The sequence below is a fragment of the Humulus lupulus genome, chromosome 5 (genome assembly GCF_963169125.1).
Source record: "Humulus lupulus chromosome 5, drHumLupu1.1, whole genome shotgun sequence".
In the NCBI taxonomy this organism is placed as follows: Eukaryota; Viridiplantae; Streptophyta; class Magnoliopsida; order Rosales; family Cannabaceae; genus Humulus; species Humulus lupulus.
The window spans coordinates 119802708-119819664 of record NC_084797.1 but is presented as its reverse complement, the minus strand read 5'-3'; positions in this window follow the sequence as shown (position 1 = coordinate 119819664).

The window sequence follows — 16957 nt, the reverse complement described above, 5'->3', positions numbered from 1 at the left end:
ATTCAAGTAATTTGCATGTGGACTTGGAATTTAAACCCAACTCACATACAACTCGAATGCTAAGTAAAATTAGTATTTTGGAAATGGAATATAATCATATTAGATATGATTATATTCATGATGAGTAATCATTATTGTCTTTATTATTTCTATAATTTTAACACTTGTTATATTATGTACATATTTGATTGTACAACATCAAAGACTTAGAAGTTGGGATTCACAAGTGGTTATGTGAATAAATTGAAATTTTTTCATGAAGTCATTTAGTGAAACAGTTTAATAATCATAAGAGATTACTAAAGAGTTTGTATCTCTTTAATGCTGCTTTAATGAAGCATGATTATTATAATCACTGTATTTTCTAGTTAAGTTGTACTAGAAATAACGAATGCAAGTCAAGTAAGCACGTTGCTGATTATTAATATTGATAAAACCAAAGAATATCACAAATTCTGTAAAGCATTGTTGTAGTGGGAGCGTTAGTTAGTAACTACTCCATTACAAATGTAAAGATAGTAAAATTGTGTAACACAATCTAACTATACTTCATTTACATACTAGCATATGAAATGAAAAAGTTTTTACAGAAAACAATGGTTGAAACACCATGAATCTAGAAATGGAATTTAGAATTCTATGTCATCTGGATTCTTGAACATCCAACTAAAGTTCATTGAACTTCAATTTGAAATAGGATATTCAAGATGAAGAGGAGAACAGAGGAAAGTACAGACTTTTCAAAATTAGGTAAATAGCCTAACGCTATGAACAGAAAGAAGAATTTATTACTTGAATAAATATCTTTTGATGTAACCAAACTTAAATATGTTTACATACTCTTATCCACTGCTTTATGCATGGATTATGAGATTAATTTAAATGGATGTCTAAGTAGTCTTTACTGAATGGCTGACATGACAAAATAATTTGAAAATCTCAACCAGAAAGATTCTATTGTGATTCTTATTTTTAATATTGACAACGTTATAATCATTGGGAATGATGTAGAGAAATCGTCAATAGAAAAGAAATGGTTAGTTGAACGTTTCTAAATATTAGATTTAGAAAAGCCAAGAATGTTCTATACTATAAAATCTATAGAGATTGAAAGAACAATCTTTAGGAAATGTCTCAAGCGACTTATATAGATGAGAGCTTAAATGCTTTAGTTTACAAAATCCAAGAATTTTTTTTTGCCTTCATGGCAAGGAGAATGTATTATCTAAACAATAAATGTCCATTTATTATTTTACTAGAAAAGAGGACATGAGACATGTATTCCTTCAAACTCAGTGATTGATTGTTTAATTTATCGAATGTTATGTTTTGACATTTGTTAAACGGTGGGAATAGTCAGCAGTTGTCAATCCATTATGGATTGAGTCATTGAATAATTATAAAGACTTAATTTTGAGTATCTTGAATATAATAGAGATTATATGTATGTGCATTTAGGTTGAGACCTAAAATCTCAAAGGATGAACTGATTTTAAATCTTCAAAGATTGATCAGCTTCCATAACTGTGGAACAGACACATTAATCTAGAAATGTGTTAGACATTTCAGATTTGTATGTTTCACCACAAAAGTCAAAATGTGACAGCTACTAGTAGTTAAATAGGCTATTTGATTTAGTTGAGTTATGAGTCATTCTGGAAAGGGTTTCAGACTAGAATAAACAATTAGTATCTCATTACAAAAGCAATAGAGATGCAATTATTCTAGAAGAACTAGATATCATGAGAGGGTAAATCACATGAAATGAAGTATCATTTAATACAAGACAATTTTACATAATTGATGTAATAATCTTGAAGATAACTTCAAAACTGTTTCTTACAAAACTGTTACAAAGACTTTGTTAGACAAATTCAGCCAGGAGAATATGATTGACATATTTAAAAGAGATGCCTCAATTTGCTTTAGGGCAAGTGAGAGAATGTTGGGAATAATGCCCTTAAAGAAATTTTAGTTGACAAATGTTTTAAATGAAATAAAAAATTGAATTGAATTATTATATATATAGACTATGTCCGATATTATATTGATAATATTAAGTAAATATCAGAAAATTCCAAAGTTTATCTATGTTGTCTTAATCTCATATTGGTATGAGATGATCGAGATTAAGATAATAAACTTAAAATAGTTCACAGTAAAATAAAGTTATGGAATCTTTAGATTAATATTTGCTAGTACGGTCCACTAGTATTATGAATACATGTGACCTAGATCTGGGTTACTAGTGTAGTAGGACACTTTAGTGGAGGTACTTTGCATGCTGAGAGTATGTAGAACTAGACCAGATGTGATTTGTTAATACTTGTTTAACCACCATTTCATAGTATTAGCCAAACACATCAAACGATGATCATATAAACGATGGTCTTAATCCTGAGGTTGCTATGAAATCCTATATATGTCATCTAATCCTTTGATTCATGTGTTAAGGTTTGTCAGAATGATTAGGCTAAGGACAATTATTTTGGGGACTCAGTGATATATGGGTTGGGACGTAGTTTAACAGATATGGAATCTATACCTTCTTATAGATTGAATAATGGTTCCCCATTGGGTTGGCTTTTAAAACGGAAAAGGTTATGAGCGCTCACGTCGCAAACTTGTTATGACACAACCTTCACTAGTAAAGTCAATGGTACTCTAGGAACAAGATATAGCTAAAAAGGTAAAATAGTAAGTTTATTCCCTTTTAATTATGAACTATTAATAGAGGATTAACGCTGTATGTAATGATTATATCAATGGACACTATATTCTTAAATAAAGTACTTAGTAAATATATGTCTACAATCTCATATTTATAGTGGAGTAATTATGAGATTAATAAATACAATTATTTAATTAAAGAACTTTGATTAATAATGTAATATTTATTGGAGCTTGATATTATAGGTACATAGGTCCTCAGGGTGACTCGATCAACACCATATCAAGGTAAGAGTTGATATAAGGGTATAATTGTAATTTGAGAATTTGAGAAGAATTTTATTCTTCGGGTCAAGTATGCAATTATATGATAATTGAGGTTGAATAATTACTTTAGAATTAATTATTAATTTTTGAAAATATATTTATTAATTTAAATATGTAAATTTCAAATTTCATATATATATATATAAATAAAATTTTGAAATTAATTATTTTATTTGAGTGGGAGAAAATGAAATTGGTAAGTCAAAAATAATTTTTGATTTATTGAATTTTAAAAGGTGATGAAAATGATGACCATCAATTTAAATTTTGAAATATAGTTGTCATCTTTTCCTTAAAAAGATTAACACCTTATTTTGTGGAAGATTGGTTTTAATTAAATAAATAAAGAAAAGAAAAATGTAATATCCTTTAAAAGGGATATAGCAGTTCACGCATGTCATGCGTGTACCAACTGCACTGATATTGTATCAGTGTTGTTTTTATTTTATTTATTTAATTAATTAATAATTTGAAAATAGTTTTTTTCAAATTTGGTATGTTAGATATTTACCTAAACCAAATCCTAGCATCATTATGATATTATTATTATATTACTATTATTATTAGGAATAATAAGGTAATAAGAATATCTATATATATATGATATAGAAGAAGAAGAGAAATAGAATTGAACAATACAACACAATACACAATTCATAATAGTTCTTAGAGTTTTTGTCACACAAAAACTCTTTCTTCTTCTTCTTCTTCTTTATTCTAGCCATTCTCAGACCATAATCCCAAGTTCTCATGTGTTGAAAAATACTTGTGATTCCTAAAATTGCAAACTAATATTCTCTATGTGCTCACACACATTTTGAGGTGTAGAGAACACTCTGGAAGATCGTGGTTTGAGTGCTTAAAGTTTTGGATTGGAAGATCGATAAATATACGAAAAGACTCAACGACACTTGATAGACTTCAAGAGGTAATTGTTTATGTTCTTGAATTTTTGTGTTTATATGTTATATATAAATATATTGTATATTTATATATTTTGGTCATATAAACTGTTTATATAATTAATGAAATTTTTTGATTGTTTTGTTCCTAAAACAATGGGCCCACCATGCCAATTTCGCTGCGTGCACTGAATGTTTTTCCAACAATCAATTCATTTCAATTTATTATTGTAAGTTAGCATAAGTTGATTATTTAAAAGCGATCTAGAATATTTATAAATTCTGATTACTTGGGGGGCATATAATCCTCGAATAATCTTTGAAGCATTTGGAAAATTTAGGTTAAAAAAATTTTGCAACTTAGAATTTGGAAAATTGATTACTCTACGGCTTCTTAAAGCTCGAGTTTCCAAAGACATTCCATATACGAACTAAATTAAGAAAATTCAAAGCATAACAAACAAAATCCTATAATTTAACTAGGTACAAAAATCCTTAACCTAAATTAGGTCCAAGGCATGATCTTTAACAGGCATACACGAATAGGTAATCAAACTCCTAGAAATAACTAGGTCATTAACCAGAAATTAACTGGGCGAGCCATTAGACTAAATATCTCAATCTAAAGTTACCCCTATAACTATTTGAATGTATAAGGACCTTGAAGGTTCATAAACATAAATACTTGATAGAAAAAGGGGGCAAACAAAAAAGGTTAGATATAAAAAAATCAACACATGTAAATAAAATATGTATAAAAGAGGAAAATTAACCTCGAATAAATTGTCTCAGCCTAAAAGGCCTCATTACAAGGGTTTGTAATACCCTTAAAACAAAAAAAATGCATAAAAAAGAAAAATAAGAGAGGTCCCCCATCATCCTTGAGCTCTGGTAACTTGCCCTCAGGATGAAACTTCTTCCTCCTCAACCTCTACCACAACTCCTGAAGCCTCCACTGTCTTTGTAGGTTCTTTTGATAATCGATCCTAAAACATGACGAGGTAGTGCCCCCAAAGTTCTGCGTCCAGAAATGAGAAATCCCCTTCCTGGTTGTACGCCCACACCCGATAAAACATTTATTACAAAGAGCTTTCCACCTCAACATCATCCTCCTTGGTCTTGGCCTCGACCTCTGCAAGCTTCTGCTTGAGAATGTCGACTTCCATAAGCATCTGCTTAAGATGATTAACTTCAAGCTAAAGCTAGTCTTGCTGTTGGATTACCTCCAAGGCTTGTGCTTTGGCATTTTTCTCATTCTCCTGGGAGGTCCTCTGGGCATTGCTGACCACCTCCACCTTAGCTCAGACCCGAACGATGCCACAGATCCGAGCCATGCAAAACTGCAGACAATGAATGAAGAGGGGTCAGTTTGTGAAAGCATGGAACTAAAAAAATAGGATAAGGATAAAACTTACGGTCAGAGTCATCCCCAGCGCAGAGTCGAGGACGATCGTCGAGGGTCCCGCCTCAATAGCCTACAACTTTTTGGCGCTGATCAAACTCTTATTCTTCATCAGATGGTTCATGATCTCTTGATATGAACTGTGCAGTGGCTCTAGATATTTCCCCACCTCGAGGGAAGGAATTGGGACCGTGATACTTGGGGCTTCAGTTTGGTCGACTTATAGGGCAGAAGCGTGGTCGCGAGGAGTTGGTGGAGGAGCTAGTAGGGTCGTGACTGTGGTGGCTTAATGTTGCTGCTGATTCAGGGCAGAGCTGGCACCATATCCTTTCGCAGGAGACCCAGTAGCGGCTCCAACTCCGAGAGTGGTCTTCTTCAAAATCCTATGCTTTTACACGCTTGGTATGGTTTTAAAGGCCTCCTTTAGATTCATGTCTTGGACTACAAAAGAGCGAGTAGAAGAGTCAGGTCCAAGAAGTGTTAGTAAAGATAATGCAAAGTAAAAAAGAAACAGAACAAGAACCCTACCCTCTGAACTAGAGGGGGAAACTACTACGATCAATTTCGGATTATGGACCAGGCTAGGTATAATCTCTAAGTCATGGATTATCAGGGAAGGGGGAGATTCTAGCATTACTAAATAATGGGACCTAAGGGGTTCGGGCTCCTCATCTGGACTAAGCTCGTGCTCGACCTGCCTAATACCTGGAGTAAATACTCCCTGAAGCAAGGAAGGCCATGATAGAAGGTTTGTACCATACTGTTCAAAAATGGTGGACCTGATAGGTAAAGTATTGTCTACTACTACGATATATTTGGGGTATGCAAAATCATGACGTATGATCAGTTGGTCGACGCACTGATGTAATGTCACATCTAGGTCTGGGTCTACTTGATGTCAGCTCACAAGCTGCCTCAGATTGAATCGGACTAGCCTAAAACTGGCAGCAACCCAGTTTATTTCTCTATCTAGATTACCTAGGTCGGAGGTGCTGACTACTGCCCCCGATTCTAACCGATCTTGGCCAGGACCCTGTATATCTTTAGAAAATTTTCTTTTAAGCACTAACGATGCGACCTCCTCTTCTTCCTCAACCTCCTCGACGATTGGAGAAAGCTCCTGGGGAGGACCTTAAGGCTTGATGGCCAGCGTCTGATCCTTTCAGACCAGCTTACAAGCAACCATGATGGCATCATTCACCACCACCCAAAACTCCTTCCCCTTAGCAAGAGTGATGGACCCAAAATGGGTATGTTTTAAATCGTATATATAGTATAGAGTTCAGGTAAGCAAGAATATCGAACCCAAAGGAGTTGTCTAAAATTAAAATGAAACTATTTCAAACCAAAATTAAATAAATTCTAACCTAGCTCCAAAGATTGATAAGATTTAATTTCAAGAAAATAAAATAAAAGATTAAAAATAAAGCTATTTAAGAAAAGAAAAATAAACCAATTATGATGTGTAAATAAGTTGTAAAAGAAAGATTATTAAGAAGCTAGAATCCACAAAATGTAAATTTAATAATATTTATTAGTATATTGATTTCTAAGTTTTAGTGATAGTTAAAATAAATCAAACTATCATTTTCCAAATAGATTTATAATTTAAGCACAAATTATTTCTAAAGATAGGATTTTTCTTCAATTTTCAAAATTACATAATTTCAAAGTATTTAATGTGAATCAACCTAATGAAAGAACAAAAAAATCAAATAACATTATTTATAAGGCAAAACATAATATTTTTGTTCTAAGCATTGGATGTGTACAATTTAATGACACATCTTAATCAAAGAAAATTATGTTTTTAAAAATGAAGAACAAAGTGTAATATTATCTAACAATCCAAAATACAAGATATTAAAGATGAAAGACATATATGAAGAAGAAAAATCCATAAACTTTGTTGCATTACAAGGGAAATCAACATACAACAATAAATACTATTTGGTTACAAGTTACTTCATCATGATCTTAATAATCTTATAAAAAAGATTAGAAGCACATAACTAGAATCCAAAATATGTTACAAAGAAATACATACTTGGTACAAAATGATCTTCCAAAAGGAAGAGAGAAAATGTAGAGAGAAAGTGTAGAAAATATGATAATAACAAAAAATTAAGTACCCAAAAATGGTCTTGAAATGACATATTTATAGCCAAAATGAGAGTATTAAGATAATCAATTTAAATTAATTAAATGGATTAGATGAATTAAACGAATAATAATATGGCTAGCAGGGGTAAATTCTAGGGTGTCATGATGATTTTTGTAGTTAAATGTGTAGAAAAATTGGGTAAAAAATTGGCATTTGAGGGACAAGGGGCAAGGAGACAATGTGGGCTCAAAAGGAAAATGGCAGGTGAGTTTTGGTGGCTGCTGGGCTCGGGCTGGGCTTGTGAGATGACTGAGGTGTGGGCGAGTCTGGAGAGCTGTTGGGAGGCTTTGGGCCTAGGCATGGAGGTAGCTGGGGAGGGAAAGGCGTTGGACCTTGCTGGGAAGGCGGGATGGTGAGCCAGGCGGGGGCCTGGGCTGGCGTGATGGGCCGTGGGGCTGTTGGGCGCAGGCCTAGGTGGGGCAGCAGGGCTGAAGAGGAAGCTTTTGGGCTTCACAAATGATACTTTTACATTCTTTTCTTTTCAGTTTTGCCACTTTCTTTTCTCTCTTTTTCTTATCTGTTCAAGTACCCACAATACAACAATTTCCTACAAAATAAAATAAAATTAAATCATAATCAAATATTTTCACATATAAAATAATTCCTATTATTAATTCTTTGAGAATATTAATTAAAACTTAATTTAATTTAACATTTAAGATCAATACAAGGGCATTTTTTTTATTACTAATCACACAACACTAATCCATATAATTAAACTACAACATATTACAATAAAATATCTATATAAACATATAAGAATCTAAAAAAATTATAATAAGACTAATAAATTCAAAATTACTTAAAAACTTAACAAATTACTTAAAAGCTCAAGGAGAAGCAACAATTAACATTAAAAATGTGGTAAAATAACTCTATTTTGTAGAGTTATCACATCCCTAAACTTAAAGTTTTGTTAGTACTCAAGCAAAAGAAAATTAAAACACACAATTTTTTTTATTGGTGATATCCTAAGTATTTCCTCAAAAATTTCACAATGATAATAGTTCTAAAAAAATTATGAATATAGATTAAGCTTATCATATAATCAATCTTGATTTCTAAGAAGATTTAAAAAATATTATTTTTCATGTACACTTATAAGAAATAAAAGTGCTCTATTATGATATATATATATATATATAAACTTAGAAAACTTGATCCAATAATTAAAAACAAAACTTAAGAACTATTCATATTTTTAAGTGAACTACAATTAAACTTAGTTAAGGTTTTTAGTTGGACATGAAAAATATCAACAAATTTGTTTATTTTTAACATTTTATAACAAATGAAAAACACACATACACAAAAAGAAAATCACTTTAAACAAAAAGAAACACACACACACACACAACTTCCAAACTTAAATGAAACATTGTCCTCAATGAGTAATAAAATGAAAAAAAGTTAAGAACTACTCCCTTAGATGTATGCTTCCTTGAATTGGCTCATTTGTTTTCTTTTTTTTTTCTTTTTTTTTTTGGGCAAGAAGTTTCCTTCAAGCTTTTGAAAAACCTGAAACAAAAACACAAAAAAAAAGTGAAATATAAAATTAAACATGAAAAGCATGGGTTGCCTCTCACAAAGCACTTTCGTTTATAGTCTTTAGCTCGACTGCATATATATTTTTTCTTCTACCCTACACCCAATCACTGGTTTAGAATTTCATTTGTAGGGTGAGTTATGAGTTCGATGCAAATGCCATTAATAATAATTGATAACATCACACCTACACAAAAATTAGAAATATGCAATTTTGATGGAATATCAATGAAATGAGAAAATTGCACATCTATGTTAGACTCCTTTTCATTTTGAGAAAATATACAAATTTGTTCAATTATGAGCTCTTGATATACAATTATATATTTTTCATTTTCCTCATGAGCCTAAAAAATTATTTCACTCAACTCTTTTGTTTCATTTGGTGGTTGGAGGCCTATTATAGGTTTTTTAACAACTTCACTCATTTTTCCATTTTCAATATGACATTTTGGATTGGGAATGAGTTGGTTGGGAATTACTTGTTTTTCTGACTCTATCATAACAGTTGCAAGTTTCCCTATAAGTGTCTCAATTTTTGAGATTAACTAATACTGGAATTGTATGATATGGTGGGTTGATTGCTTGAACTATTGTACGGTATCCTCTAAAGATGAGTTCATTTCTTGTTGGATGGGATATGATAGATCGAATTGGGAATGACTTTGATTAGTCATGTTGAATTCATGCCCATGAGTCATTGGAGACTGGGTATGACTCCATGAAAAATTTGGATTATAAGTAGGGATAAATGGGATATCAAAAGATTCCTCATAAGCATGCATATCATTGGTTTCTCCATAATTTAAATTTAATTGTGCATAATGGTTGTACTCAGAATTCCAACCATAATTAAAATGATCCATATAGTAAAAACTCAATGACGACCTCAAGAAATCTTTTTTGATATGGAAGATCGGTCAAGACCGCAACCATAGAGCATAATAAGAGTTTCAAGAATTTGTAATTTCTTTTTATATTTTTATTTTAAGTATTTTTTTTCACATTTACACAATAATATAATAAGAGAAATAAAATAAGACAAAATAGATAATGTTAACTAAAATTGAACAAGAGTTAGGAGGAATAGCATGTCATCAACCACAACAAAAATAAAGTAAAATCTATGATGAAAAATTGCCACCAACTAGTAAATAAGGTAAAAAAAAAAATAGGAGGCACAAGTTCCATCAACTAAAGAAAAGAGTTGGGAGGCATAGCATGCCATCAACCATAAAGAAAATAAAGCAAAACTAGGAGGCAAAAATTGCCATCAACTAGTAAATTTGCACAAAAATATAACAACAACAATAAATAAAGTAAATTACAACAAAGGTTAGGAGTCACAAGTGCCGTCAACTAACAAAAATGTAGCAAATATAAAAATACTACAACAAAAGTAAATAAAAAAACTAGGAGGCACAAGTGCCGTCAACTAAAAAATAATAATAAATATATATATATAAATATATAAGTAAGTTTTTTTTATGGGTGGTATATCCGTCCCAAATTCTCTTCTTATCTTTTATTTTTGTTTGGTCTTATACTTATATATATTTTTTATAATGCAAAAATTAAAATTACTAATAGAAGAATTCACTAATCTTGATAAAAACCTCGTTTCTTTTCTTCCAACTCCCCGGAAATGGCGCCAAGAACTTGATGGACCCAAAATGGGTATGTTTTAAATATGAAAATTGCAAGCGCACAAATTGTATGTATAATATAGAGTTCGTGTAAGCAAGGATGTCGAACCCAAAAGAGTTGTCTAAAATAAAAAATAACTACTATTTTAAACCAAAAATAAATAAATTCTAACCTAGTTCCATAGATTGATAAGATTTAATGTCAAGAAAATAAAATAAAAGATTGAAAATAAAGCTATTTATGAAAAGAAAAATAAACCAATTATGATGTGTAAATAAGTTGTAAAAGACAGATTATTAAGAAACTAGAATATACAAAATGTAAATTTAATAATATTTATTAGTATATTGATTTCCAAGTTTTAGTGATAGGTAAAATAAATCAAACTATCATTTTCCAAATAGATTTATAATTTAAGCACAAATTATTTTTTAAGATATAATTTTTCTTCACTTTTAAAAAAAAAAAAATTCAAAGTATTTAATGTGAATCAACATGAAAGAACAAAAAGTCAAATGACATTATTTAAAAGGTAAAACATAATATTTTCGTTCTAAGCATTGGATGTGTACAATTTAATGACACATCTTAATCAAAGAAAATTATGCTTTGCAAAATGAAGAACAAGTGCAATATTGTCTAACAAACCAAAATACAAGATATTAAAGATGAGAGACATATATGAAGAAGAAAAATCTATAAACTTTGTTGTATTACAAGGAAAATCAACATACAACAATAAATACTGTCTAGTTACAAGTTGCTTCATCATGATCTTAATAATCTTATGAAAAAGATTAGAAGCACATAAATAGAATCCAAAATATATTACAAAAGAAATACATACTTGTTATAAAACGGTATTCCAAAAGGAAGAGAGAAAATGTAGAGAGAAAGTGTAGAAAAGATGATAGTAACCAAAAATTAAGCACCCAAAAATGGTCTTTAAATTACATATTTATAGCCAAAATGAGAGTATTAAAATAATCAATTTAAATTGATTAGATTAATTAAATGAATAATAATATGGAAAGTAGGGGTAAATTCTAGGGTGTCGTGACACATTTTGTAGTGAAATGTGTAGAAAAATTGGGTAAACAATTGGCATTTGAGGGACAAGGGGACAAGGAGACAATGTGGGCTTAAGAGGAAAATGGTAGGTGGGTTTTGGTGGCTGCTGGCAGGTGTAGGAGCTGTTGGGCTCGGGCTAGGCTTGTGAGCTGACTGAGGCGTGGGCGATCCTGGAGAGCTGCTGGGAGGCTTCGGGCCTAGGCATGGAGGCAGTTGGGGAGGGAAAGGCGTTGGGCCTGACTGGGAAGGCGGGCTGGTGAGCCAGGTGGGGGCCTGGACTGGCGTGATGGGCCATGGGGCTATTGGGAGCAGGCCCAGGTGAGGTAGCAGGGCTGAAGAGGAAGCTTTTGGGCTTCACGAATGACACTTTTACATTCTTTTCTTTTCAGTTTTGCCACTTTCTTTTCTCTATTTTTGTTGTCTTTTCAAGTACCCACATTACAACAATTTCCTACAAAATAAAATCATAATAAAATATTCTCACATATAAGATAATTCATATTAATTCTTTGAGAATGTTAATTAAAACTTAAGTTAATTTAACATTTAAGATCAATACAAGTGCATTTTTTATTACTAATCACACAACTCTAATTCAAATAATTAAACTACAACATTTTACAATAAAATATCTATAAAAACATATAAAAATCTAAAAAAATTAAAATACAACTAATAAATTTAAAATTACTTAAAAACTCAAAGAGTAAGCAACAATTACCATTAAAAATGTGGTAAAATAACTTTATTTTGTATAGTTATCATGGAGCGCTGGCCAGAGTCCAGTATTGACCTCCGAGGGTCTTAGACTGCTTCGTTCTCTTGTAAATAGCTGCACAAGATAACAACTCGATCAGAATAAGTTTTAACTTGGTTAAGATAAGGAGCTCAAGTAAAGAGTTCAAAAGACTGAGAAATTTACGAGGACGATTAAAGTATTGGTGAGTGCAGTTCTTGAACCCGCTTGACATAAATAATTGGTCTTTATAGTCATTCGGATGGTTGGGGAGGTCGATGACAATGGCAGACTTATGAAACCAGGTGAGGTAGTAAAAACTGTCAACTCGGGTTTTTGTGTCTGGATTGGCCTTCAGACAGAAAAATTACATAATGTCCTCTGGAGTGGGGACCTCCTACTTGTTCTTGAGGAATAAATAGTTTAACCCCATAAAGAGGCGATATGAATTCGGGGGAGCTGGAACAGAGTGAGCTCGATGTAGTTCAGGAAGTCTACGAAGTACTGGTCCAGCGGGAGGAAGGCACCTGCCTTGAGATGCTCATCACTCCAGCCCTTGAAGTCGTCCTACAAAGGGGTGCAGCTTCGCTCTCTAGCAAAAGGAGCCCAAGCATAAAATTGAGGACTTATTTCTATCCCATGAATCATCATTATATTGTTGACTTTGTCTTGAGTTGTTATTCGAGACTCGATCATCTCGGCCTCAAAGAAGCTATCAGGTCCTTCCTACCTCGACCTCTCTCTCTACCACTGGACCAAAGTGGCGAATGGGTGTCTCGGGGGCAATTTTCTTCTCCTTACCTCGAGAAGTGGAGCCTATCACAGTATTTTTCTTTGGAGGAGCCATGACAAAGATTTTAGTTTTCCTGATTACAAAATGACCCATTAGAGGCGACCTGGGAATATAACCTCTCTAATAACAGAAGAAATGACGACCTAAAATACTAAGGCTTTGTTACTCGACCTTAGGAATCTATGAGTCAAGAGTAGGCTTAATACCCCGGCCCGTGGTCCCACACGCGTCTCTAGCTCATGTGCTCAAATCTCGGGAAGGTGTTAAAATGTCAGGATTTGTGTGTGAGATGCAGTGGTTTCGAAAGGTGGTTTAATGCAAAACTGCTCCAATACCATAACCCTTAAGCTACCCAAAAATGAACCTAAAACCCTGGAATTTTCAAACCCAGAAAATAACCCATATTTTGTGAATTAGTTCTAATCATTTCTAGCGCTATTATTTTTGGCTTAATAAAAACCTATGCTAAACTCGTACAGAAATAAAATAAGGCAAAAGCATTGGAAAATTTCATAAAGCTTGTTGAAAAATGAGAAAATGAAATTTAAACTAGAGGCAAGCATACTTACAAACTGGTTTCTTGATTAATGAGTGTAGGAAGAGCAGAAAATGATTGAAAAAGCCAAGCACAAGAACCCGAGAATCTATAGGAAATAAAGGATTTTAGAGAGTTTGAATGTTTTGAGAAGGAGAGACAAAAGGAATGTTTTGAACGCAAAGGTGGCTAGGCACATATTATGCTATTCTATTTATATGCAATCTTTGGGGACAAATCTGAGCCAAGCGATTAAAGCAAGAATAGATCTGAGGGTCAGAATTAAATAAACCAAACAACAACAAAAGTTGACAAGACAACTGTCACAGTACTCAAAACTCGAACATGCACCTATAACAAGCAAACACATGTCCCATACTCGAGTGAGTGGGTGGGCACGTTTTCTCATGATAGAAGCCGAAAAGCCCCTACTGTGCGTGTCAGGAATCACGTCATGCATGAGCAGGAGCTTTAAGGGAAAATGTTGTACCTCAAAAATACGAGTTTGATTATCTAGCTCGAGGTACATCTGGCGAGAGATCGATAAAGGAAGCAAGGCTTTGGAGATGCTTCCTTAACTCCAAACCTAGCAGATTGAGGCTGTGTCATCGGGTCCGGAATAGCCTAGGATCTTCCAGCTCGTCAAAGATGCGAAGGACGAAGATCGAGGTACCAAGTATCCAGATCGCTTGCATCAAGCTCGAGCATTATTTAAGTTGAACTATCCTTTTCTAGTCATATCCAGCTCGAGATTGGCATCTAGCTCGGATGAGAGAATCCCTATAGACTCGGATACCTTTATGCGTAATAAATGCATAAAATCGTTATATACATTTATAGATTGATGTAAAATGGAAATAGGCTTATTAGGATATTTAAATGTCCCTTAACTTGGGAAGTTATCCAATATTGTACGTTACCATTTATATTACGGTTATCCCATATTGTCCACCATAATTCCCTATAAATACAAGGGGAATGGATTGTAAAAAGGACCAACATTTTGTATGTAAAAAATCTTCCAAAATTGCCATAAACAATTTTGCGTAGAGTTCCTAAACAAACTAATAATAATGACTCATGGAATAGTGGATTTTAACCACAAAACCACGTAAATTGTGGGTGTTTTCATCTTTCCTCATATTCAGTTTACAAGAAGCTTAGTCTCTCTATTTTCAGATTCCTAAATCCCTGTTGACAAAAAACCATGTCAACAACTATTTATTTACAAAAGTTGCTACATTTGCCCCATTTTTTTTTTTTTTATGAAAGGCAATCAAATAATACTATTTTTATGAAAAAGTTACTGAATCGTCCATTTTGATTGTAGGCAACCAAACAATACTATTTATTTGCAAAAGTTGCTACATTGTCCCCTTTTCTTTATGATAGGCAACCAAATAGTATTAGTTTTATGAAAAAAGTTACTAAAGTGTCTATTTTAATGGTAGTAAACCAAACAATACTCTATTTATTTGCAAAACTTACTAAATTTCCCCATTTTCCTTATGATAGGCAACCAAATAGAACTATTTTTATGAAAAAGTTACTACATTGTCCAATTTGATGGTAGGAAACCAAAAAGTAATCTTTATTTCCAAAGGTTGCTACATTTCCCCCCTTTTCTTTGTGATAGGAAACCAAATAGTACTACTTTTATGAAAAAGTTACTAAATTGTCCAATTTGATGGTAGGAAACCAAACATTAATCTTTATTTTCAAAAGTTGCTACATTTTCCCCTTTTCTTTGTGACAGGCAACCAAATAGTACTATTCTTATGAAAAAGTTACTAAATTGTCCAATTTGGTGGTAGGAAACCAAAAAAAAAATCTTTATTTGCAAAAGTTTTATAATCGTCCAATATTTTTTGATAATAGGCAACAAAATAGTACTATTTTTTGTTTATCAGAATAAACATTAGAAGTGAATTAGTCTAGTATTTTCGTTCATCTAGTTTGTAATTAACAAAAATAAACAAAAAAAATTGATTGTATTTTGGATTTGAATTAATCATGAATGAAATTACCTTGATGTTTGTTTGTTGATATGCTCTGTTTTTTTGCAGGTTATGGTAGACGAATGAAGCGGTGGATTTTCGTCGCCTTAATTTATGGAGGCCGATGATCAACTTAAAGTTTCATGAACTGTATTGCTCTAATTAACTGGTAATAGTGACCAAAGTCACAATTGGAGTTTTTTCTTTCTTTCTAGTAATGGTTCGGTTTTATGGTAGCTAGAGATTTTCGACAATGGCTCTGATGGAAGTTTTTTTCTAGTTCTGATGGTGTTTCTGATCGATGCTTGAAGAGAGGAGTTGGTCGAAAATTTGAATTTTGGTAGCTTTTTATTATGGGATTGGGTAATTTCACATGCCCAAAATTCATGGTGTTCTGGTTCATCAAGAATGCGTAGAGTGGCCATTGATCGTGGTTTCTGTTTTTCAAATTTTCAGTATGAATAGTTTAAAAATTCGGTATTGGTAGCTGACATGTCACAGTAATATTGATATTAAGATAATCAACAATATTTAGGTAAATAGTTTCCTATTTACGTCTAAACTTAAAATTTCCTTAATTTTTCCCATTTTTCCAAAAATACCTTTGTCATTATTTCTCTCTGTTGGGGTTTTATGCCCTAATTAAAACCCAAATTCTTTGTAATCTCATTTTATTATCAATAAAAGAATAGAAATCATTTTTTTTGACTTGGTTAATCACTTTGCTCACATGTTTTATTTTCATGATTATTTTTTTAATATAAACTTCTATTAAATCCCGAGCATATAGCTAATCTTATTTATAGTGATGTAATCACAGTGGAATATAAATATGATTATATGTTCAAAATAAGTTAGTCCTAAGATTAGTCAGTGCACAGGATTTACACTGACTTGCCAATCTACGATATGATCTACTTACACATTACAGTGTTATGATCTTTCTAGAACATTAGCAAAGCAGATAACATCGGATGTATTTGTTACATCAGACATGACCGATATTGACAGTTGATAAGATAAGTAAACATACCATTATTATCTATTCTAGTCATATCATATAGTTGACCATATGTCAATTCAATCTCAATTCTGAGTGGTTAGTATTCTAACTGATTGTATTATTTGAGTTCTTTGACTTGTTCGTTACCAGCTTACCCTACGGCCT